This window comes from Sciurus vulgaris, assembly GCF_902686455.1.
Source record: "Sciurus vulgaris genome assembly, chromosome: 5".
Taxonomy (NCBI): Eukaryota; Metazoa; Chordata; class Mammalia; order Rodentia; family Sciuridae; genus Sciurus; species Sciurus vulgaris.
Genome location: NC_136465.1, coordinates 97,327,706 through 97,352,644, shown reverse-complemented (window position 1 = coordinate 97,352,644; position 24,939 = coordinate 97,327,706). Strand labels below are relative to the sequence as shown.

At 36.8% G+C, this 24,939-nt stretch overlaps 1 protein-coding gene across 5 annotated transcripts in view; it reads right to left on the bottom strand.

The window, feature by feature from the left end:
• The window catches only part of FAR2 (fatty acyl-CoA reductase 2), a 181,821-nt gene that overhangs the window by 58,067 nt on the left and 98,815 nt on the right, over positions 1-24,939 (bottom strand). The window contains exon 2 of one of the 5 annotated variants that reach the window (XM_079139386.1): positions 9,681-9,820. The exons of the other annotated variants lie outside the window; for them this stretch is intronic. The gene's annotated coding sequence lies outside the window, so the exon portion shown is untranslated. The remainder of the gene's footprint in view (positions 1-9,680; positions 9,821-24,939) is intronic. 5 annotated transcript variants of the gene reach the window in all.

The window sequence follows — 24,939 nt, the reverse complement described above, 5'->3', positions numbered from 1 at the left end:
ATTACACACTTTAGGTAGCATAACTGAATGAATATGTTCTGTCAGATCCCATTTCTCACTGACTTTGTGGATCATGCACTTGAACTTTTCTAGGGCAGGACAGAAGATTCACTTTATATCACTAATTACTGCTATACTCTAAGTGACTAATCAATTTTGCTTAACTGACTGAAAAAATGAAAAAATGGATGTATAAATGGATGTTTGGAGTTTGAAGACCACACCAGAAATGGATTGTTGTTAAGTCAGTTCTTTTGCCTCTAACATCTTGGTCTTCAGCAACTCAGACAAACCAAATACAAGAAGCTTTGCCTGTGTCTGAAGTTCCTAGGATGCTCATGCCTGAGAAGTTGTGTGAAATAAGTGACTTGAAACATATCTCTGTGAAATCACTTCAATAAGTTTAGAATTTAAAGTTCAAATTTGGCACCACTTCACATTGATGCTAATGAGATGCTACTTCATGTCATCTTTTTTTTTCCTGTTCACTGAGCAAAGCTTTAAGATACCATTTAATGTGGTCATTAGCACTTCCCAGAATCCAGCATTTTGGGCAGAGAAAGTGACCAAAAAGTCATTCTTGCTTTTGCCTCTAAGTTCCACAATTTGATTACTTTTAACTTAATCAGACATTAGGCACGCTAGAGAAAAAAGAACATACAAGAATAGCCAAATGACATGGAAGATAATAGGTATACTAACTATGTTCATGATAACTATCTGATCAAAGGTGGGAAATACATTCTTTTATTCATTCAACAGCTGATTAAGTGTATACTTAAGTATTGTAGGCATTATGCTAGAAGCTGGGGTCAAATGGAGAATGAGATACCTACCCATTCATGATAAGGGACTTTGTCCCTCATCTTATCAGTTCTTACTATCAAGCTTTTAAAAACTACATAGGACTTTAAGCTCATTGATATCCCTGCAAAACATGCTTAACTGAGGTAAATTTAGAGACTTATAAGTACCCCTGGAATGTTTTCTGGGCTTAGTTCATAGAAGCAAAGTTAAGGAAATGGATTATTTAAGATTTTCCTAAGAAATTCAAAAGCATTTTGCCTACAAGTGATAGACCATTCCAACTTGACCTAATTCTATAGAAGAGGGTCAAGTTATACCAACCTACTCTGAGTTTCTTCACATTCTCTATTTCTGTTCCAAATTCCATCACTGACACAGGACAAGTACACCAGATAGCAGTGGGTTTAAACACTTGAAGAGACTGTGCCTCTCCTTTTTAAGCACCTACTAGATGATTGCACTGTGAATGCTTTCCATGAGTGCAATGAAGAAACTGAATATACAAATAGAGTAACAGAATAACAATAAAAAACTATTCCAACATCTGGAGATTAAACAATATGCTATTATATGATGAATGGATAACAGAAGATATTAGGAAGGAAATTAAAAAATTCTTAGAGGTAAATGAGAACAAAGAAACATCATATCAAAATCTCTGGGACACTATGAAAGCAGTACTTAGAGGGAAATTTATTTCATGGAGCGCATTTAATGAAAGAAGTAAACTCAACAAATAAACGACCTAACACTACAGCTCAAAGCCCTAGAAAAAGAAGAACAGACCAGCACCAAAAGTAGTAGAAGACAGGAAATAGTTTAAACTCAGAGCTGAAATCAATGAAATTGAAATAAAAGAAACAATACAAAAAATTGACAAAATAAATAGTTGGTTCTTCCAAAAAATAAACAAAATTGATAAACCTTTAGCCACACTAACAAAGAGAAGACGAGAGAAAACCCAAATCACTAAAATTCAGAATGAACAAGGAAATATCACAACAGACACGATTGAAATACAAAACATAATTAGAAGCTATTTTGAAAATCTATACTCCAACAAAATAGAAAATTTCGAAGATATCAACAGGCTTCTAGAGACATATGAATTGCCTAAACTGAACGAGGAGGACATAAACAATTTAAATAGACCAATTTCAAATACTGAAATAGAAGAAGTCATCAAAAGCCTACCAACAAAGAAAAGTCCGGGGAACAGATGGGTTCTCAGCCGAGTTCTACAAAATCTTTAAAGAAGAGCTCATTCCAATACTTCTCAAAGTATTCCATAAAATAGAAGAGGAGGGAACCCTCCCAAACTCATTCTATGAAGCCAATATCACACTGATACCTAAACCAGACAGAGACTCATCAAGGAAAGAAATTTCAGACCAATATCCTTAATGAACATCGACGCAAAATTCTCAACAAAATTTTAGCAAATCGCATACAAAAACATATTAAAAGATAGTGCACCATGATCAAGTGGGTTTCATGCCAGGGATGCAAGGTTGGTTCAACATCAGGAAATCAATAAATGTCATTCACCATATCAATAGACTTAAAGTCAAGAATCACATGATTATTTCAATAGATGCAGAAAAATCATTTGATAAAATACAGCACCCCCTTCATGCTCAAAACACTAGAAAAAATAGGGATAGTGGGAACATTCCTTAACATTGTAAAGGCCATCTATGCTAAGCCCATGGCTAATATCATTCTAAATGGTGAAAAACTGAAAGCATTCCCCTAAAAACTGGAACAAGGCAGGGATGCCCTCTTTTACCACTTCTATTCAACATCGTTCTTGAGACTCTAGCCAGAGCAATTAGACAAACCAAAGAAATTAACGGGATACGAATTGGAAAAGAAGAACTCAAACTATCCCTGTTCGCTGATGACATGATTATATATTTAGAGGAACCTGGAAATTCCACCAGAAAACTCTTAGAACTCATAAGTGAATTCAGTAAAGTAGCAGGTTACAAGATCAATGCCCATAAATCCAACGCATTTTTATAAATAAGTGATGAATCTTCAGAAAGAGAAATTAGGAAAACTACCCCATTCACAATAGCCTCGAGAAAATAAAATACTTGGGAATCAATCTCACAAAAGAGGTGAAAGACCTCTACAATGAGAACTATACAACACTAAAGAAAGAAATTAAAGAACACCTTAGAAGATGGAAAGATCTTCCATGTTCTTGGACAGGAAGAATTAATATTGTCAAAATGGCCATACTACCTAAAGTGCTATACAAATTCAATGCAATTCCAATTAAAATCCCAATGACGTACCTTACAGAAATAGAGCAAGCAATTATGAAATTCATCTGGAAGAATAAGAAACCCAGAATAGCTAAAGCAATCCTTAGCAGGAAGAGTGAAACAGGGGGTATTGCAATACCAGATCTTCAACTCTACTACAAAGCAATAGTAACAAAAACGGCATGGTATTGGTACCAAAATAGAAGGTAGATCAATGGTACAGAATAGAGGACACGGACACAAACCCAAATAAATACAATTTTCTCATACTAGACAAAGGTGCCAAAAATATGCATGGAGAAAAGATAGCCTCTTCAACAAATGGTGCTGGGAGAATTGGAAATCCATATGCAACAGAATGAAACTAAACCCATATCTCTCACCAGGCACGAAACTAAACTCAAAATGGATTAAGGACCTCGGAATCAGACCAGAGACCCTGCAGATTATAGAAGAAAAAGTAGGTCCAAATCTTCACCTTGTTGGTCTAGGATCAGACTTCCTTAACAGGACTCCCATTAGCACAAGAAATAAAAGCTAGAATCAACCACTGGGATAGAATCAAACTAAAAGCTTTCTCTCAGCAAGGAAAACTATCAGCAGTGCGAAGAAAGAGCCTACAGAGTGGGAGAATATCTTTGCCAATCATACTTCAGATAGAGCACTAATCTCCAGAATCTATAAAGAACTCAAAAAAACTCTACTCCAAGAATTCAAATAATCCAGTCAACAAATGGGCTAAGAAATGAACAGACACTTCACAGAAGAAGATCTACAAGCAATCAACAAACATATGGAAAATGTTCAACATCTCTACTAATAAGAGAAATGCAAATCAAAACCACCCTAAGATTCCATCTCACCCCAATTAGAATGGCGATTATCAAGAATACGAGCAACAACAGGTGTTGGCGAGGATGTGGGGAGAAAGGTACACTCATACATTGCTGGTGGGGCTGCAAATGAGTGCAGCCACTCTTGAAAGCAGTGTGGAGATTCCTTAGAAAACTTGGAATGGACCCTCCATTTGACCCAGCTATCCCACTCCTTGGCCTATACCCAAGGACTTAAAATCAGCATACTACAGAGATACAGCCACATCAATGTTCATAGCTGCTCAATTCACAATAGCCAGACTGTGGAACCAACCTAGATGCCCTTCAATTGATGAGTGGATAAAGAAACTGTGGTATATATATACAATGGAATATTACTCAGCCATAAAGAATGATAAAATTATGGCATTTGCAGGCAAATGGATGAAATTGGAGAATATCATGCTAAGTGAGATAAGCCAATCTCAAAAAGCCAAAGGACGAATGATATCGCTAATAAGTGGAGGATGACACATAATGGGGGGGATGGGAAGGGTTAGTGTTAAGGTTAGAGTTAGGGTTAGGGAGGGGGGCAAGTATGGAGGAAGGAAGTACTGTATAGAGGGTAAAGAAGGGTGGGATGGGGTGGGGGGAAGGGAAAAATAACAGAATGAATCAAACAACATTACTCTATGTAAATTTATGATTACACAAATGGTATGCCTTTACGCCATGTACAAACAGAGAAACAACATGTATCCCATTTGTTACAATAAAAAAAAAAAAGAAGAACAATAAAATAATAAGGTGGATCTTTGATCCACAACCTGCAGCAACCTGCCCAGGAAACCAACCCCTTTATCTACAATAAACAATCCAGGAAGTCAACCTGCCATAAGTCAGAGTAGCAGGAAGCCAGATTGTTATCGCCAGTGGCAATACAGGAATAAGCAATAATTTCTTTAACAGTTGACTCCAAATATCTTTAGGACATAATTACTGGACAGCTTCCTTAATTTTTGTCCCCATTATCCCACTTAGCACCAACAGAAAGCCAACAACACACCTCCTAAGCAATCACATAGGCTTCCCTGCTTCTAGTTTGCCTGCTTACAGCCAGCAGCCTCCAATCAGGACACCCTGCAGGCTCCCCTACTGCCATTGCTAAACTTTTCCCACTCCCTCACCTGACCTTTTCTTCTTCTTCTTTTTGTTTAGCAAAAATAGTAGAATTATTCAAGTGAGAAGAAAAGAAGCATAGCTCTTCCCCTGTGAGAGGGTACCTGATAGCAAGATGCTACTCAAATGTACTAGTGTAGGGGCTTATATAGCTGGGTAGGGGCATTTGATCACTATCTGTGGTAATCAGGAATTGGAAAATATCAAGGCTATGATAAATATTGAGGCTAATCAGGTATTAGAAACTTATGAAGGCTATTGTTCAATATCTATGATAATCAAGGCATTGGAAAAGTGCCAAAGCTATTGGTTTGGCTCATGACCTTCTGATTAGTTGTGCCCTTTTAATCCTTCATTTGGTAGCCTTCACTAAGGTCCAGTCTGCTTCCCTTTTCCCACAGCTCTGGGAAAAAGGAATTTTATGGAATGTTTGGAATCCTTCTACAGGTTATTCTCATGCAGTAGCCTTTACCTTTAGTCTTTATGGGCCCCATTGCCTTAAGTGCCTCCCTGTCTATCCTATTTTTTCATTATGCCCCACTCTGAAGAAATTGCCCTACCTACCATTAGGGACAGAGGCAACGGCCATTCTGGCTATTTCAAGATGGAAAGGATCACTGGTAGGGAAAGAACGTCAGGGTCCCCATACAGAGGCTTATCGAAGGCCCCTACAGATGGGGGATTTCATTTTGAATTCCAATCTGTAGGGCCATTTGTAGTTTTGAGCATTTCATACATAGGGCAGTCCAGAGGTCCATGATACAGTAGGTGACTGGATAAAGTGTTCATAGTGCAGAGATCATACCTTCTGAAGGATCCCAGATGAGCCCTTTTAAAGATGAAACTGGATCCAGTGTCGCAGCAGGACCTCAGCCTCCTGAACAATGACTTTCCAGATTCTTATCTCACAAATTGAAGAACAAACTCCATGGACAATAAAGAATGAGCATTAAAGAGTAGGATTTGTTCAAGTAAGAAGAAAAGAATCAGAGATCTTACCAGAGGAGAGGGGGACCTGATAGCAATTGCCCCCCTGGTCTGCCTTTGAATTTCTGCTTAAATAGAAGAGATGGTGGTTGACTTCCTTGCTATAAAAATTCAGAACCAATAGTCTTTCCTTTTTTATTTGGTGGTTTTTATAAATTTTCATGCAGTTCTTTCCCCCAATTTATTACAGGAACTTATAAAAATCAACTTTTTAAAGGGACCACCAACATGTGGCAGAGCAATGGTTTGAACCTGATCTCAAACTCCAGAATTATACCATTACCCAGTGCCCAAGATAGAACAGCGGGCTTTTCCTTGCTGTCCTCTGCTAAACCTAAGGTGTAATTTTGAGGACTTTCCTCCTTCCCTAAAAGCAAGTGTCTGCCAAGCATAATATTAGTCTACAGGCCTACTAGGTTAGCAGACAAATTCAATTCAGATGCACTATTAAGAGTTTAGGGTGATAACGGCGACTCTAATTCTGTACTACAAATTGAACATATGAAGAGCCTTGGAGTCCAGCAAATCTTGAGACTTGACTTGCCTTGTAAGGAATACTTCTCTAATTTTCTAGTCTTCTCGTTCTTATCTAACTTCTCTGCTGCATTCCTCAATGTCTGAATTGGGACATTTCCCTTAATAAACATGGGCCCTCTACGCAACTTAAAAACATTTAAACATGACATGCTAGCATGATATGCATGGTTTTAGCATGTGCATATATACTGATTTAGAGGACTGGACAAAGACCTTTGTGTCATGAGTTGATCAAAGAAAATGAATTTCAAAGGAGAGATTTTTGTTTGTCAATCCCCCCAGCTTTATTTATTTATTTATTTTTGTCATTTGGGTGATGAAATTCTTCTATATGGAGGTGAAAGGGCCAAAGAAAAGGCTCAAAAACTCAACTTTCCTCTGATTCTTCAAAATCCTTAAGTTTTGTATCCAGACATCTGTGAATCTTCTGCATAACAGGAAATGCTGTGCATTCAAATGGATGTATGCAAACATCCAAAGGTGAGGTCCCTGCTTAGCATTCAGACCTGGCACTCCAGAGCTCAGGCTACCCCCACATTTGCTACCTCCAGCTGTCATGAAATACATTCACTGCAGTGACTTCTCTGTAGAGACGCTACAGAGAGGAAAGGGGGTTTTCTCACAGCTCTGTTGCACACCCCAGGGTGCTGGCTTACACCCATCAGCAACTCCCTCAGGAATCAATCACTCCCTCCAGCAGCTGAGGCAGCTCCTCAGGAATGAAAAGCAGGAAAACCAGCAAGCAACATAAGCCCTGCTGCTGGAATGTGCAACAGGAAGAAGAAGCTGCTGGCTTTGAAGATGCTTGCCCTTCTTTTTATTTCAAAAGTTGACACAGGAAAGAAAGAAAAGATTTTACATTTTTTTTAAGGTAGCTTAGAATACAACATCAAAGGAAACATTGGGAACATTGTCAGGTTACAATAGACTCCAAGAAAATACCCAGTGTGTGAAAATAGGAAAAAAAAAAAAAAAAAAAAAAAAAAGGAGATTGAACTGGAAAGCAAGAGGAGGGAGGACAGCAAAGTAAAAATTGTTTTGTTTTTTTTTTTCCAGAAGAAAAAGAAAAGAAATAGTCATTATAGTCATATACACAAAAACAAAACCTCAATGTACAGAATATCCAGGTAAAATAAATCTATTATTTGCAAAATTTCCTCCATTTTCTTGAGAAAATCTTCTAGTTTCTATCACATATAAAGTAAAAAGTCACATTTGGGGCTGTAGGTGTGGCACAGTGGTACAGCACTTGCCTAGCATGTGTGAGACCCTGGGTTGTTCAATCCCCAACACCATAAAAATAAATAGATAGATAGATTAATTAATTAAATAGAAGAGTCACAGTAATATTAGATGAAGAAGAGTTAGATACGTGTACACGTATGCATTTTACAAATGTATACATACATACAAAACACCTGTTATTTATGTACCCACATATGCACTAAGTCACATCTACAGAGCTTAACATTTCTTTATTACAAGTTCACAGTAGCATTTTCACAACTAGACTTTTAAACATACAATGAAATTCCTAGCTTTAAAGGAAATGTACACCGTTGTCCATGATTAATGATGCAGTTCGGTTACCTTTTTCAATGATGTCATCCCCAGATATAGTTCATAAGTACTGTGTCTAACTATGTTCTGAGAGGAGTAAGAGAGCCTGAGGGTGAGGGTGAATGACATCTCTGAGGCACTAAGAATGCTGATGAAAAAACGAGGGCTGTGGATGAAGAGGCTGAACGGTGAGGTCGAATTTTTAATTAAAGAAAAAAATCCCATTCTGTTACCCTACAGCTTCAGAAAGATCTGTACATTTATGTTAGTGGTACTCTTGGGAAATGGAGCGGCGTCTACCACTGGAAACAGAAAGGAAGGAGAAATTGTGATAAGAGTGAGCACATCAGCAGAGAATGAAGAATCTTGAGGAATTCAGAAGGAGAGGCTAGACCCCTGCCAGGGATCCTTGGAAATGTGGTTACAGATTCATGGATTGGGCCAGAGCTATGTTACTTGCACATCAACAAGAAGGTAATGTTAACCAGATACCTGGTCTAAAAATACCTGAAATCATACTTCGTTTGTGCAATGGTAAAAATGAATCTCATGCAGTACACTGTTGAAAGCTGAAGTCAGGAAGATGTGAACAATTTGCCTTTTCTAAAGAGAAAGAGTGATTTTGGAATCCCTTGAAATGATGGCAGAGGTGAAGGAGGAGGGGTAATGGGGCAGGAGAGACCATCTCAAACAGAAGATGCAAGTAATATTGAAGGCAAGTACTAACATGAGGGGTAAACAATACCTAAATTGTATTTCCATTTGAAAAAGAACAACTATCTGCATCTGTTTCATAGCAACAATAATGAAATATTCAAAATAAAATAGTAAAGTCATTCCGTGTCATTAACAAACAAGTCAAAGGGGATGTGTGATAGTCATCTTTTAGGATGGAGTTGGAGAATATTATGCTAAGTGAGATAAGCCAATCTTAAAAAACCAAAGGCCAAATGTTTTCTCTGATAAGTGGATGCTGATAACATAACAGGGGAGGGAGGGGGTAAGGGAAGAATGGAGGAAGGATGGATTGTGTAGAAGGAAATGAGGGGTGGGGAGGGGGAGAAGAGAAAGAAAGATATTGAAATGAAACAAACATCATTATCCTATGTACATGTATGATTACGCAAACAATGTGACTCTGCTTCGTGTACAACCAGAGAAATGAAAGTTGGACCCCATTTGTGTACAATGAATCAAATAACTATAATCTTAAAATTACATTTCAAATTACAAAGGTAGACAATTTCAAAATATCTATTATGAGAGCTGACTGAGAATGTTCCTTGTGTTGAGTTCCCAGGAGTTGAGGATGCTAGTCACCCTACAATGGGCATGACAATCACATACAAGAAAAAAAAAAAAATCATACCCAGAGATACTGCTGGGTTATGGGACAAGGTTTTTGAAAGAAGGAAGTACATTCAAGAAATTACAGAGTATGGAATTTTGGGGTTATAAGTATTACCATTAAAACATCATGAACATTTAAAAGACAGAATGCTAATGGTAAGTTTCTGCTTACATGTAATGAAGAGTTTTCTCTCAGTGTCACTTTCTAATTCTGTCCTCTCAGAGATAGGGCATATTTATTCTGGGACATCGGGTGTGGTTTCTGAAACCCTGGGCACGGTAATTGTGTGAATGCTAAGGGCTTAAAAATACCTGTAAAATATAGAAAGGATACGTGTGTTGTGTTGTTCCTTTCTTTGGAACAGAACTTAAAATTCCCCAAATGAAAAACATAATTGGGGAGATATGGTGTCATCATCAGCTCTAAAAAGAATACATCATGAAATCATCAAAATCATGGTATTTTCAATGTGCAATTCTTTAATTGTTAAAATAACTGAAAATTTTGAAACTTAGAAATAATGTGTCCCTTCAGAATTGAAAGTAAAACATTGGAAAGCACATTTTGTGGGCAGCATATTTAGATTTGGAATATGGCACCAAGAAAAATGTCACACAATCTCTGAAGGTTTGTAGTTTTTTGGGAGAGATATAGATAATTGCACAATTGTATATGGTTCCTTAGCACCCTTAAAATAAAGTGAAATTGAAATAAAATAATAATAACAATAATAAAAGAATTACCAATTTTTAAATTATAAGCATATACCATTGAAGTATAACGTTTCTCTGGCTTTGCACATTGAAGAGTTATGATATCTTTGGGATGATGACTTTGGTGGGTATTTGTTTTGGGGCTTTTCAGTATCTCTTCTTTCCTCTACTAGTTATTACCTCCATTGTGGGCAGCATTTCTCTTGCTTTGTGGGGATCTCTATCAAGATACACTTGGTGAAGGAATAGGATTTTCCAATTTTGATAAAGATACACAAACTTTTCAACAATATATTTGGAGTCAATTCATCTAGTTGTGGCATGTTGACCAGGGTAACCTTATCAATTAATTGTTTTCTTTTTGATAGAAAAAATGAGACTTTGATAGCTCTTAGGACTTGTTCATTTGAGACTGGTCCTTCAAACATTTCTTTGACTGTGTGGCTACCCACTTTACTTAGAAGAAATTCCCCATTTGTCTAGATTGCCACAATAGGCAGAGTTCTGTATAATCAATATCAATGCTCAGAGCCCTGTATAATCCCCTCTTTTTGAGAACAGGCAGGGCCCGCAACTTGGTAACCAATACAATATGGAGATTGTGATGATGTTTTTATGATTATTACCTCATTTGGCAAAGGTGAGAGGATTTTACAGATGTTATTAAGGTCCTTAATCAACTGACTTCATCTGTTTGAAAAGGGGGACCTGATCTAATAAGTTGATCCCTTTAAAAGAGTGACTGGTTTTCTGAAGAAGGAGTCTTCTTTGAAGAAGTAAAGTTCCATGAGTTTCTACAACCATCTGGAGTCTGTGAGGTAATAATCACCTGATGCTTTAAGCTGAAAAATTGTGGTTTATTTAATATATAACAATAGAAAACTAGTAAAATTGTAGTTGGCTTCTGTTGCTCTCAAAACCTCTGATAAAATGCCGGGTTTCTTTAAAAATTTGGGTCTGAAATCCTGAATCATATCTTAATCAATAAGCAGTTATGTTTCTTTGGGATTAAATCGCAAAAAAATGATGGTTTCTATTTACCTAAACTTTAGCCTGAGTGAAATAGTCCTCCTTGCTGTGATCATCTAAACTAGCTGTTCTGGCCTATTTTGTCCCTCATCTTTTGTGCCCTTAAAAATTACCAAATAACCCAAAGAGCTTTAATGTGGTTATATCCACCAATATTTAGTATATTTGAAAACAAAACTGAAACATTTAAAAGTATTTATTTATCATTTAAAACCTATTAAATGTTAAAAGAAATAACATATTTTTAAGAAAACAAATATTTTCCAAATTAAAAAAAGTATATATTTTGAGAAGATTTGGCACTGTTTTACATATTTGCAAATATCCTGCATATCTGCTTTAAAGAAATAGATTTTCATATCTGTTTCTGTATATAATCTGTCTCTCTATATTGTTTTGGTTGAATATATAAGAAAATCTGGTCTCCCACAGAGATTAATTGGAAAAGGAGGAAATATTTAAAGCCTTTTTAGATAATTGTGGAAGTTTCCTTTGATATTCTACCAAAACCTTGGTAAATTATAGTTTCTTGAAGTTCAGTATAATGTAGAATCTAAATTAATGAACTTTTCATATTTTGCTACAATAAGATCCATTGGTCTGTTTGCCCTTTAGATGGTCTTTTACTCATGCATAAATTTATAGCATACTTGGTAATTTGGAAGATAATGGCTCCCTGAGTTATGCCAATCTTCCAAACATTGACACATTTCATTATATAACATCATAAAATCAGATTTGAGAAGATCACCACCGATCTCACCAGCAGTCTTTAAATAGCTGGGATGCCATCAAGCTCAATGTTTCCTGATACAAATCTTCCAAAACTCCAGTTTCCACTCAATAACTCAGTTTATCATTGGCAAACACTTTCAGTTATTTTCTCTGGTGTCAGATTCACTTAGTTTATTTTGAGAAAACATCTGCCAAATACCCAAATCTGAATGATCACAGTTTGTCTGTCAGTCATTCTTTCAGGTAAACATGCTTTGTGTGCAAACCATCAGCTTAGTTCAGCTCTAGGCCCAGTCCACAATGCTTTTCTTCAATGCCAGCAACCTATTTTTTGTGTGCAGCAGGAGGGCTTTCTGTGTACTTTGCATTTCACCATAGAAATTACTAAAAATGTGCACAAAAGTTGAAATATGTTATTTCTAACAACTTCTTAAAGGACATTCTTAGCAAACTGGCCATTTCTTCCTTCTTTCTTTCTTCTTTCTTTCTTTTCTTTCTTTCTTTCTTTCTTTCTTTCTTTCTTTCCCTCCCTCCCTCCCTCCCTCCCTCCCTCTCTCTCTCTCTCTCTCTCTCTCTCTCTCTCTTCTTTCTTTCTTTCTTTCTTTCTTTCTCCTCAGCACAAGACAACGAATGCAATGACATTTTGGGGCCTTTGTGTCAATTCATGTTTTGCCCCTCTGCCCCAGGTGCTTTTTCATCATTAGTGTAAATATCAACCCAGTAAAATAGGTAAACAACATAGTAGCATTTTTATGAAAGTAGTTTTTGTCCAGTTGGCTCCTGAAGTGTCCTGAGACCTCCAGAGGTCCGGAAACTGCCGATCTAAGTTGTTACATAAAGGCTTGATTCTAGCAGTTAGTTCAAGGTGGGTTTAATGGTGCTGCAAGGGCCAAATGAGTTAACACAAGTTAAAACTTTTAGAACAATCCTGGGTACTCAGTGAACATATGTGCAGGTAATTCTTATTATTCAGTTCATATTCTGAGGAAGAAGAAACATAGACTCAACAAGTGATAACAATAAATGTGGTAAGCGTTATGCATGAACAACGTGAAACATAAAAGATGAGTAATTAAATAAGTGACAAATAATTGCAATACCTAAGTAAGGGTTACAAAGACCTTGAATGGACCTTTTAACGATATTGAGGGTGGGGTCATGGAAAGAGCCCCCTGAGGAGAGAATATCTGAACTACATCTGAAAGGATAAAGAGGCCTTGGGAAAAGAAGGGTGAGGTTTTTGATAGATGCAATCAGGGACAATATCATAAAGGCATGAATCTTACCTGAAGACAATGACCATGGAAGAATGTACGAAAGAAAGCAACCTGAGCAGATCAGAGATTCAGAAAGTTGATCCAGTTGCAGTGTAGAGAGTGGATCTTAAACAAATAGAGACTAGAGCAGAGAACTAGATAAGAGATTTTGCAGAATTGAGTTGACAAGTAATAAAAGTTTAAGTGAAAATATAGAGAGTGAAAAGGGTAGGATATTTAATGAAAAGTGAAAACATCAGTATTCACTGACTTGGATGTAGAAGGTGAAACAAAGTGGGTCTGACTTTCTGGCTTCTGGTAGAGATACGTAAGATAGGTAATAGTGGTGTTTAACTTAGCAAAAAGGAAACATGAGAAATATTTAATCTGCTAAGTTAGGATATAGGAAGGTTTTATGCAAATCTCTATTGTTGCTTAGGCATATAAGTAGAATGACTGCATATTTGAGAAGTTTGGGTTAGAAACTCTAGTTAGGAAGATGCTAACTCACCAGAGGTAATTCATATGTGAAATTAGATGAGTTTATCCAATGTTGTCAAACCAATATTAAGGGACAGACAGAGGAAGAACCTAACAAGAACATGAGAGGGAATAAACAAAGAAGAAGAAAGCAGGGACACTGGAGACAAAGGAGATAGACACCAACATCAAATGGGCAGGAGGTGCAAGTAAAATAAGAATAGAGAAGTGTCCATCAGGTTCCCTGACTGGGACATAATTAATAGGCCTGAAGAGGAGTTTCATGAATTGGTGGGTGTAGAAAAAAGATTGCAACCAGACGAAGTGAATGGAAGTGAAACTAGGGAATGGCATAAAAGTATAACTGGATAACTTTTTTCAGAAGCCTGACTCTGGAGAGAAGAAGATAGAACTGGCAAAGCATGTTTATTTGTTTTTACTATTTTAAAATATGAGAAATTAATAAGAAAATTAGTAATGAAGAATAGGCTTGATCTAGTGAGAGGAGGGACATTATAATGAGGTCTCAGAAAAAGAGAGATATGCAAATGCCATCTAGGAGTCAAGTCCAAGAATTAGACCGAAGACAGAAAGAAAGATACATTAATTTGGTATAATACTAATTTGATTAAAATACAGATAAATACATACAGGTATGGGATTTGCAGGGAGAGAAAGAAAGAAGCTGACAGACTTTGCAATTTATCCATAAGATGGATAAACTGACAGAGTTGTCGTTAAGACTCTTATTTTCTTCTGAACAGGAAAGGAGTTCATGTGTGAAAACGAGCACAGGAATTGTGGGTTGGAGGACTTCAGAAGATGGTGAAGGAGTAAAGGATTGAATGAGATGACTAGGACCCAGGGGACACTGCTTGAACAAGATTGGATCTATTCAGACCTGGAAACACTAGTGTCATCAATCTGCAGGAATGTGCAGCTTTCCACAGCTGCACTTGGTGGTGCAGATGGTACTTGAACAGGTGCAGAGAAGCTGGTCTTCCAACATTTTTTTCCAGGGTTTGGATTCTAGAGGTGAAAAGTACCAAAGATATCAAGGATATTGGGTATATGGATTAAGGAAATGATTTAGGGGAATGATTAAAGTTATGTAGTGTAGGGTCATTTGGGATGGAACTAGAGCCAGGAGAGACTAACAGATTGAGGGAAAATGGGGGAGGGTCAAGAGACTGGATTACTTGATGAGGTCAGAATATAAGGGTTGTGATTACTGTCACAGGGAAGCCCAACATTGTCAGGAGCATAATGTTGTCAGAGAATAAGCTGTTGGAATCAGAATTTCAGAGTTGGAGCCTCTCTGGAGGCAATTATCTGGCCAAGGGAATGGTTTTTTTCCAGTGAGGAGAAGGATCCAAAAATCATTGGGTTTGAATCAGTCCAAGGGAACTGGGAGATATGTGTATTTGTTGGGTCACCTACAACAATATCTGCAGGATTGGACAGTGAAGAGAAAGATGGTGTTTCAGTACCCCAAACTCTGATTAGAAAATGGAATAATGATTCATAAGGTGATGGATGGCAGTGATGCCAGGGAGATTAATAATCAAATGGTCTGATGTACCAAAAAGAGGGCTGCAAGTATGTGTGGGTGTCAGAGAATGCCAACACCCTCTGATATGAAGGACTGAACAACCGTATGTTGAGGCAGTTACAGAGGGAAATAGAGTCCTAGTAGGATACCGACCTTTCAGTTAGAGCAAGAAGAAACAGATGGAAGGAACTCCAAAAAGCTGATGGAAAATTAGGAGGGAGGGAGGCCATGGGAAGAAAGAACCCGGAGGAAGGGAGGAAAGCACACAGAGGATGTGGGCAAGAGAGTGTGGGGGAGCCCTAAGGAGGTTTGCAGTTTGGATATTGGTAGGGGTGGAGAGGCTGTTCCATTCAGACCTCAGGAAAGATTGACAACAAGCACAGACTAAGGCCTTGCTCTAGTTTTCAAGGAGAAATTTCCTGAGGAAATGTCTTTGAAGAAATTGAAGCCTAGGATTGCAAACAGTTCAACGTGGGACCCTCACGATCTACTGGAAATGGCATTTATTTCCTCTGATGGATAAGTGTACAGCCTGAACTCTGTCCCTTGACACTCTCCCACCCACCTGGAGAGGTGTCTTAATTTTCTCCTCCTTATCATAGATAGACCCCCCTGTCATACCCATATTGCCTTTGATCTTTGGAAAATCTACATTCCAAAAGTCTCAGCGTGTGCACCCAGCCAGGCCAAGCGTTCTCATAGTTCTCATGAACTCTTTTCATTGCTGCACTTGTAAAATCTGTCATATATGTGAGCTTCTTGATGGTAAGGATTGTTTTTTTAAATTTCCATATCCCTAGTACTTGAAGATGCATGATATAGTTGTTGAATAAACAAATCAATAATTACAAATAAGTCTCCTTGTACCTGCATCAACCCTTTTTTGTGGGGGAAGGGGTACTGGGGATTGAACTAAGGGGCACTCAACCACTGAGCCACATCTCCAGTCCTACTTTATATTTTTATTTAGAGACAGGGTCTTGCTGAGTTACTTAGAGCCTCAATTTTGCTGAGGCTGGCTTTGAACTCGAGATCCTCCTGCCTCAGTCTCCCAAGCTGCTGGAATTACAGGTGTGTGCCACCTCACCTGGCTGCATCAACCTGTCTAATGGGGGGAAAACTGTCCCTCTTTGTAATATTAGGCTTATGTCCACATTTACGTTTGAATTTCATTCTGTCCAGGCTTCTCAGAGAGCTGCATGATTGACCAACCGTTTCATCACTTGCTTATCAATCTACCCTTCTGAAAACTCTCTTTCCTTTCAGTTTTGCATTATCTCTCACAAATTAATCTCTCCTGCCCAGACCTCACCCTTGAGTTTCAGACCACAGTAGATGCACAATTACTTCCTTGACATTTTCTCTGGGATCTCACATTTTCACTTCAAGCCGTCCTATTCTAGTTTTTCCTGTTTCCATGAATGAAATAATTGTCCATTCTGTTGTACAAACCAGAAAGTCAAGAATTGCTTTTGACACATCCTTCTTCTTCACCTCCATATCCACCCATTGCTGACTCCTGACATTCACCTCAAAAATATCTTACTCCCTGATATTCATCTTAGCCGTTTTTTTTTTCACAGAGTTTAATGCCAGCTGATATGCCCGCTGCAGTGGCATGCCTGTAATCCCAGTGGCTCAGGAGGCTGAGGCAGGAGGATCCAAGTTCAAAACCAGCCTCAGCAACTTATCAAGGCCCTAGGTAACTTAGTGAGACCCTGTCTCAAAATTAAAAGTAAAAAAAGGGCTGGGGATGTGGCTTAGTGCTTAAGTGCCCTTGGGTTTAATCCCTGATGCCAAAACAAAAACAAAAACATCAGCTGATGTTTATATTTATTTGGTCATTTGTTTATGGTTCATTTCTCCTGAAACTAAATCACAACCTCTACATGGGCAGGGAATTCACGGTGTTCATTGCTGTATCCTCAGCTATAAGAGTAGTGCCTGAAGGTGTTGAATGACTGCGTGAAAGAAGGCTGTTCCCTTTACCTAGCGTCCAGTCCATCTTTGATTTAGCAATTCCCAGTCCTCTCAGCTGTCAGTTTAATTGTCACTTCCACAGAGAGGACTTTCCTGACTTCCATATTCTAAGTGGCATTTAAGCTCCTTCCACGTACCTCTCCCTGTTAACACTTTTCACGTTGTGCTTTTATGCTTACCTATATGATAAATTGATTACAGTTGCTTCCCCTGGACTTTAAATTCTATGGGAAGTGCTGCAACTGCTTTTGCTCATCACTGTTTCTTCAGAATTTAAGGCAGAGCCCAACACTTGGTAGACACTCAATGAAGATTTCATGAATGATTGAATGAATGAAGAAGTTTCTGACATCTTTAATTCACCAACCAATTTCTTCTTGTTCCCCAGAATTATTTTATTTTTCATTATATTATCTTTGAGTTGAGAGATGAAATTGTCAGCAGGTGCATCATGAACTTAATGTGGGGAAGCTAGAACAAAGACTCCCATTTGGATCACCCACACAGCTTGTTAAAAAATCAGATTTCCAACCCTTACAACTCAGTTTTTCATATGGATCTATTAATAATACCAGATATGTTTCAGGAACCTGATACTTTATTTTGTTTCTGCCTCATTAGCAGAACTAAAAGCAGATTATAACTCCAAAGTATCCAAATTATGTCAATTGTAAGTTGGAGATCAGCTTGCTATACTCAGTGGGGAATATGGGCTTTAAAATACATTCTTTAATGCAGGAAAATACTTTTAAAAACAGCCATTGTTAAGCTGCCTACAAAGAGTGTCACAACTGTGTAATTACAGAAAAAATATCATTGAGTTTCTGCACATGAAAGAAAAAGAAATCTTTAATAATCTCTGTTCCTTCTGCCTGAGACATTCTCTTGTGATTTTCATCTGAATTTGCAGAATGCCAATCAGAGATATTCACAATGGGAATTAATATCTACCAGAATCTGAGAAAAAATTGAATGTATCATAATAAAACAATCAATTACATAACAATTTTCTCAAAGAAAATTTTCTTTGATACTTCAGTACTTAAAAATGATAACTTGTATAATATGTAAAATCTTAAAGCAAATATAATTCTAAGGCATGAAGTTCTATATTCTAGAACAGGAAACAAAGATATCACTCCAATATTTTAAAACAAACATTCCTATTTTTTCTTTCATTTGGAAACAAAACAATCAATATCAAAGTATGATGTGGAACCATTAGAGTATTTTGCTGGGCAAAGGCATAATAAATATAATGAATTTTGAAAAAAAATCTACTTTTTAAAAAGGAAAAAATGGAAGTCATTTTTTTTTTAACCTAAGTGAGGCATACCAATGAAATGTACAAAAATTTTGGCTATTATTCTATTCTATTAGAACATGGCAGATTTTAATTTCCCTGTGAAACTACTTGGTACATAAAATTTCTTAGGAAAAGAAATTTTTCCTGAACTTAAGAGAATGCTGTATTTTTCAGATTTTTTCCATGACTGATACTTAAATCTCTATTTTATAGTGGTTTTGAAAAATCAGATGATTAATAAGGAAATCTGCCTGCCTAAAACTGCCTGGAGACAATCAGTTGTAATATCCTTGCGTAAGAGGTAAAATGATAAAGTGGGTGGCAGAAAACTTTCGGGCCACTAATGTAAAAACATGCGATATGTTCAACAGAAAAGCAAATTGTGAATGAAAAGGGCCCTGCTTCTTTCTCATAAATTAAAAGCATCCATCCCTTATTTATTAATCCTAAGAAAGGTGAAAGAGATTAATGCATATTAAAGAGACAGTAAAAGGAGCCATTGGATAAGGAATAGTGAATGGACCACTAGCCATTCACATGGACTAGGTATTTCTTATTCAACATAATGTTTCTAGTTCCTTTCATTTAAATCCCTTCTCAGAACTTTCTAATGCCTTCTTTTAAAATTACTAATATAATGCCTTCTAGCTCTCTCCACAAAGGAGACAAATCTGTTGACAAACACCAGAAATAAGAAATATAATAATGATAGGCCATAAAGTACCATGCAAAGATCTGAGTACCTGCTCTCTCTAAGAAATCTCTCATTCCTCAAAAAGATAGAAAAAGGGCCTCCTTTTTTTTCAAAGAAAAGTGACATTTTCTTGGAATTTTATTTCCTACTCTTATTTTTAAAAGATCTTAGTACAATAAGTTTTCAGAAAGCATTGAGTATGTTCCATGTTCCCTGAAAGATGCCATCTCGTAGTATTTTGATAGATAGGATAGATCCTCCAGCTGGTTATCTCCACCATTTTCCCAAATGGCACCATTTTCTCTAAGAGAATTCACTAGTGTTGTATATCATTATGCAAAATTCCTGGTAAGAGGAATTTGGAGGGTCCATACACTACCCACTGACAAAACATGAGTAGGACCTGGAGAAAACTCCATTGTTATCTGACCTCCATAGGTCCCTACTCTGACTGGAGAGTCCTAGTGATATTTCAGTTCTTCTGGAACTAATGTCAGTTCAGAGCTAGTGTCCAGTAATCCCCCAAAGTCTGATTATTTCCTTCCCCCAAATGCATAGTTTCCTGGGTAAAAGATTATAAATCCAAGGTCCCTTTGGGGGAAGCTGGAAGAAATATTAAGAGTATAAATTTTTGCAGAGTATCAGGATCCTTCCTCAAGGGGATCTGGTCTCCCTTCTTTCAAGGGATTCTGGGTCTTTATGCTGGCTCAAGTCTAGGAATTGATTAAGGGGCTGTGACTCTATGCTTTAATTCAAACTACATTGATCAAGCAATTTATTGCTTATACAGATCAGATAAGATTTAGTAGATGTCCCATCTATTTCACTTATAGGAACATCATGATTAGCCATTAGCACAAGTCTCTGCAAGTCAGACTCTTCTGATTGCTGCTTTGACTCTGCTGTTCATTATGGTAACTGCCTTCATCTTGACTTTAGCAAGGTGTTTAAGTGATGCCACTTGGCCCCTGCCATACCAGAATCCAATTACTCCCATTGCATTTAGGTTACACAGTTCAATGGCAGCAATTGCCATTGTCAATTCTGTACTACAGGAAGAGTGATCCTGGAACTCTTCAAGGATGCTGAGGTTCCCTTCACAAATATATTCCTGGGGCCCAGGCAAGTTTACATAAAATTAATCTGCATTTTTTTCCCTACAATATACACCATATATAGGATTCCTCTAACAGTTTTAATAGACAAAATTCTTGCTTGATGGTAAAATATTTATTGTAGGAAGAAAGTTTCATTAATTTGACTTGGAATTGTTTCTTTGATTTGTTTTTCAATTCAATTGTTCATTGCTGAAATAATTTTATCTTCTTTAAATTATTCTACTTCTAGACTGTCTCAGCTTAAGTAATGAAATAAATTATGTGAGGTATAGTATAGACATGAAGAACACTGATCTAGGAACTAGAAAACCTGGACAGTAAATTTGATCTGCTGCTAACTGGTCACGTAACTCTGAATCTTGAATCCTGACAGTTCTAAGAGTCAAGTTTCCCTCCTTTTAAATTATAATATTCTACCTACCTTGTACAGTGGTTTTAAAAATCAACTAAAGTAATGGCCAGGACAGGGGATTGCTCCATACAGTTGTAGCAGAACATAAAGATGTTTTTCATATTCAGGATTTTAAGACTATTAATTCTACTTTGATTCTGAATCCAAATACCTCATGGTTATGGGTTAGTAAATATTGAGGACAGACACACTGTGTTAACTCTGAGTAGCTAGTAAAACACTTGAAAGAGTCTATATTTTATACTATATCGGTACTCACATTGCTATCTAGCACAGTACCAAGCAATGCAAAGTGCCTCAATAAATATTGAGCCAATGAACAATGAGTCAGGACTGATGGTACAAAGAGTCAATAGGTGGTTCACAAATGCTAGTGGGCATCAGAGTGATTTGGAAATCTTGTTTAAATGCTCCTTATTAGACTCCATTTTCTGAGATTCTGATTTAGAAAGGCTGAGTTTGACCCAGTTGCAGTTCAATGAGAATGCCCATTGCTTCATTTGGTAAGGGAAAAGCTGGTATAGGGAATTCGATTCTCTTCTGATCCTAGGTCATACCTTGCACCTTAGACTATATCCTTAATATATAATAGTCACAATAATTCTTTTTTTTTTCTTTAAAGTAGTACATAGAATAATTGGCTTACTTGAAAATTCACATTCTAATAATAGTAGAATATAGATACATGGAAAGCAGCAGAACTTGGCTCCAATTTAGCCACAGCATAAGTCTTTAATAATTTCAGGTTGTACTAAGGTAATTTTCATGAATGACAGAACTTTCTATGTATTTCCTACAGGTATCAGAGCTCACATATCTCACTCCAAACAATACATGGACTGGAAGAGGTGGAATAGAGTCATGTCTTCTCACATAAATAAATAAAACTTCTAAAAATTATTTTCTCTGGATTCCTGGCTTTCACACTAAAACTTGAAGCAAATGGTTATTTAAAAGATTTTGAAAAATATAATGCAAATACATACAGAGATAATAAGATAGCATAATAATGATTAATAAACATATTATATTACTCTGGAATGAAAGGGAAATACATCAAAGCAGACTAATTTCTTCTCACAAGATACAGTTATTTCCTCTGCTACTCACATAGATTAGAGATTTATTCAGATTTATTCAAGTGGAATTTAGAAATAAAGTTGGAGATTTCTATTTCCCAGGCATAGACCTGTATCTCAACCTTTTATTCAACCAAAGAAACTAGAAACAAAATAGTTGGTATGTGTGAAGACCTTTAACAAGTCCTTGATTAAAAGGAGATTGATTTAACATCATGAACTCAGTCCACTGAAAAGACTATTGATCCATGGAAGAACAAGAAAAATTGGTACAACATCATTGCACAAATTATTGCTTGCATCTAAAGATTATACTGGTTAATATATTAAAACACACAATTCTTTTGCACATTTGTGAGTTACCAAAATTTGTTAATGTCAATGATTAGACATAGTATTTATTGACTATATCCTGCAAAAGACAAAATGTCAGTCTCTTCATGTAGTGAGATTCCTGGAGCTTAGTCATTGCCACAGAATTAGCTGTTTTTTAAACCATGAGAGCTTTAATTTTTTAAAAAGGCTCATATAATATATGCAAATAATTTATAATATATGCAAATTATTTACAAGCCAGCCAATATAATTTGGTAAACTGGAATCCTTATTTCTGCGTGTAAGTTATTGATCATAAGTAGTATCAACAATTGACAGTCTCTCAAGAAACAGTTGAATAAATATGAATATACTGTTTGGAAATATGCACTTAGGCCTTTAGGAAGAACTAAGTTCTGAATTAAAGCTAAAATTTCCCATGTTGAAATTCTCTCCCAAGGACCTTGTTCCATGTCAAACAGAACATAAGCTACAATTGCACTCAGTTTTCTTTGAAGAGGGGACATGTGTTCTATTAAAAAATCAATAAGGATTTTAGGCATTTGTCTTTAAGAGAAGGTGCTTACAGATCTGAGAAAATTACTTCATATTTGTACTAAGCTGTAGGTAGTCACTCTATAACAGGAGAAGAAAAGTATAGGTTTTGTACAACAAAGTACAAGCTGTCAGAAAGAAGGTCCATCAAGTTGTGTTTGGGACAACTTCTATGCCTAAATGGTTTGATATTACTTGAACACAGACAAAAAAACACTTGTTCTCTTTATTGAGTTAGCGTGTTATTTAAATGTGTATTAGCTCAATTTTATTCTTTTTTATAATGCCAATTAAGATAGACTAGACTATGCAGTCATATTTTTCATAGCATTACTAGTGGAATTGTAAAATCCATTTTCATTTTTTCATGGACAGGGATAGAATATTTCTTATAATATTAAACCTGATGTTTACAGTCTAACCTTTGCCATTTAGTTCTTAATATGAGCCACTGTTTCACAATTTATAGGCCAATGAAATTTATTATAACCTGTTTTGTGTCTAGGTAAGCACTTAGGTTGACCCATCAGTCAAAAATGAATTTTGGCTTCCTTTTGATTACTATGTACCCCACCTTAAACTATAGGAAGAATGTTGGATTAAGAGAAAGATAAAGAATTCCTGACTTTATCTTTATTCCTATTTTTTCCTGACTGGCTTCTAAGGTCTACCACCAATCAGAAAAAACATGCATGTATCATGAGAGTGCAAAAATTGGCAGATATATATGTAAAGCTGTATAAAATGTGGTTTATATAAAGTAACATTACATATGTAGCAATCTAAAATATGAAAATATTTAGGTGCTGCAGGACAAAGTTCTTACTTCTTTTCTGTGATAAGCAGTTAATCATGCACCATGAGACAAGTTTTAGAATAAGAAGTATGATTGGAGATGCAGAAATTGAAGAAGGTATATGAGGTGGCAGTAATGGTTAAGCAAGGGAACATGAGGAAGAGCAATGTGTATTCTAAGTGCAAAGTATGACTTTAGAATAAGAAAAGCTAGAGTAGTAGATGGAAACATTGTGGAAGCTTCAATGTCTAAAGAGGTAAAGTTTGTAGGGTCTGAAGATTTATGACCAAGGGAAAGAGAACGATCAGGAGAGGCTGAGAATGGAAAGGGAATAACCCTTTTGGAGTTTGTTCAATGGTTCAGGCCAGGGCTAAGGAGGAGCTAAGCTAGGGGCAATTCTAGTGGTTCTCACATTGTTGTGGGAATCAGAACCAGAGGCTTTCAACCCTCGTCCCACTGTGATTCAGTAGATTTGGAGGGGCTTGCCCATTGGTTATTTGTGGAAAACACAAATATAGTGAGCACCGAATACCAGAGTAAGTCAGCAGAGGGTTTGAATTTTCTCTCTGCCGCTTCCTAACTGTGATTTTAAGCAAACAGTCTTTGTCAGGTGTTGCTTCTTCCCTGTGAAATGGGAACAGTATCACTGGCAGGGCTTATATAAAAAGGGAAGGCAGAACTTGGCATATTTTACAACTGGGTCAATGAGGCCGTAATGGAAGGGAGGAAACACTGGAAGAACATATTGTTTTTTTTCTCTTACAATTTTGCCATGTTCTACTTTGTATATTTGTGTACAAGATTTTCTGCTGTACAAGTTCTTTAGAGCCAGAGAATTTAATCATCATTACACACTTTAGGTAGCATAACTGAATGAATATGTTCTGTCAGATCCCATTTCTCACTGACTTTGTGGATCATGCACTTGAACTTTTCTAGGGCAGGACAGAAGATTCACTTTATATCACTAATTACTGCTATACTCTAAGTGACTAATCAATTTTGCTTAACTGACTGAAAAAATGAAAAAATGGATGTATAAATGGATGTTTGGAGTTTGAAGACCACACCAGAAATGGATTGTTGTTAAGTCAGTTCTTTTGCCTCTAACATCTTGGTCTTCAGCAACTCAGACAAACCAAATACAAGAAGCTTTGCCTGTGTCTGAAGTTCCTAGGATGCTCATGCCTGAGAAGTTGTGTGAAATAAGTGACTTGAAACATATCTCTGTGAAATCACTTCAATAAGTTTAGAATTTAAAGTTCAAATTTGGCACCACTTCACATTGATGCTAATGAGATGCTACTTCATGTCATCTTTTTTTTTTCCTGTTCACTGAGCAAAGCTTTAAGATACCATTTAATGTGGTCATTAGCACTTCCCAGAATCCAGCATTTTGGGCAGAGAAAG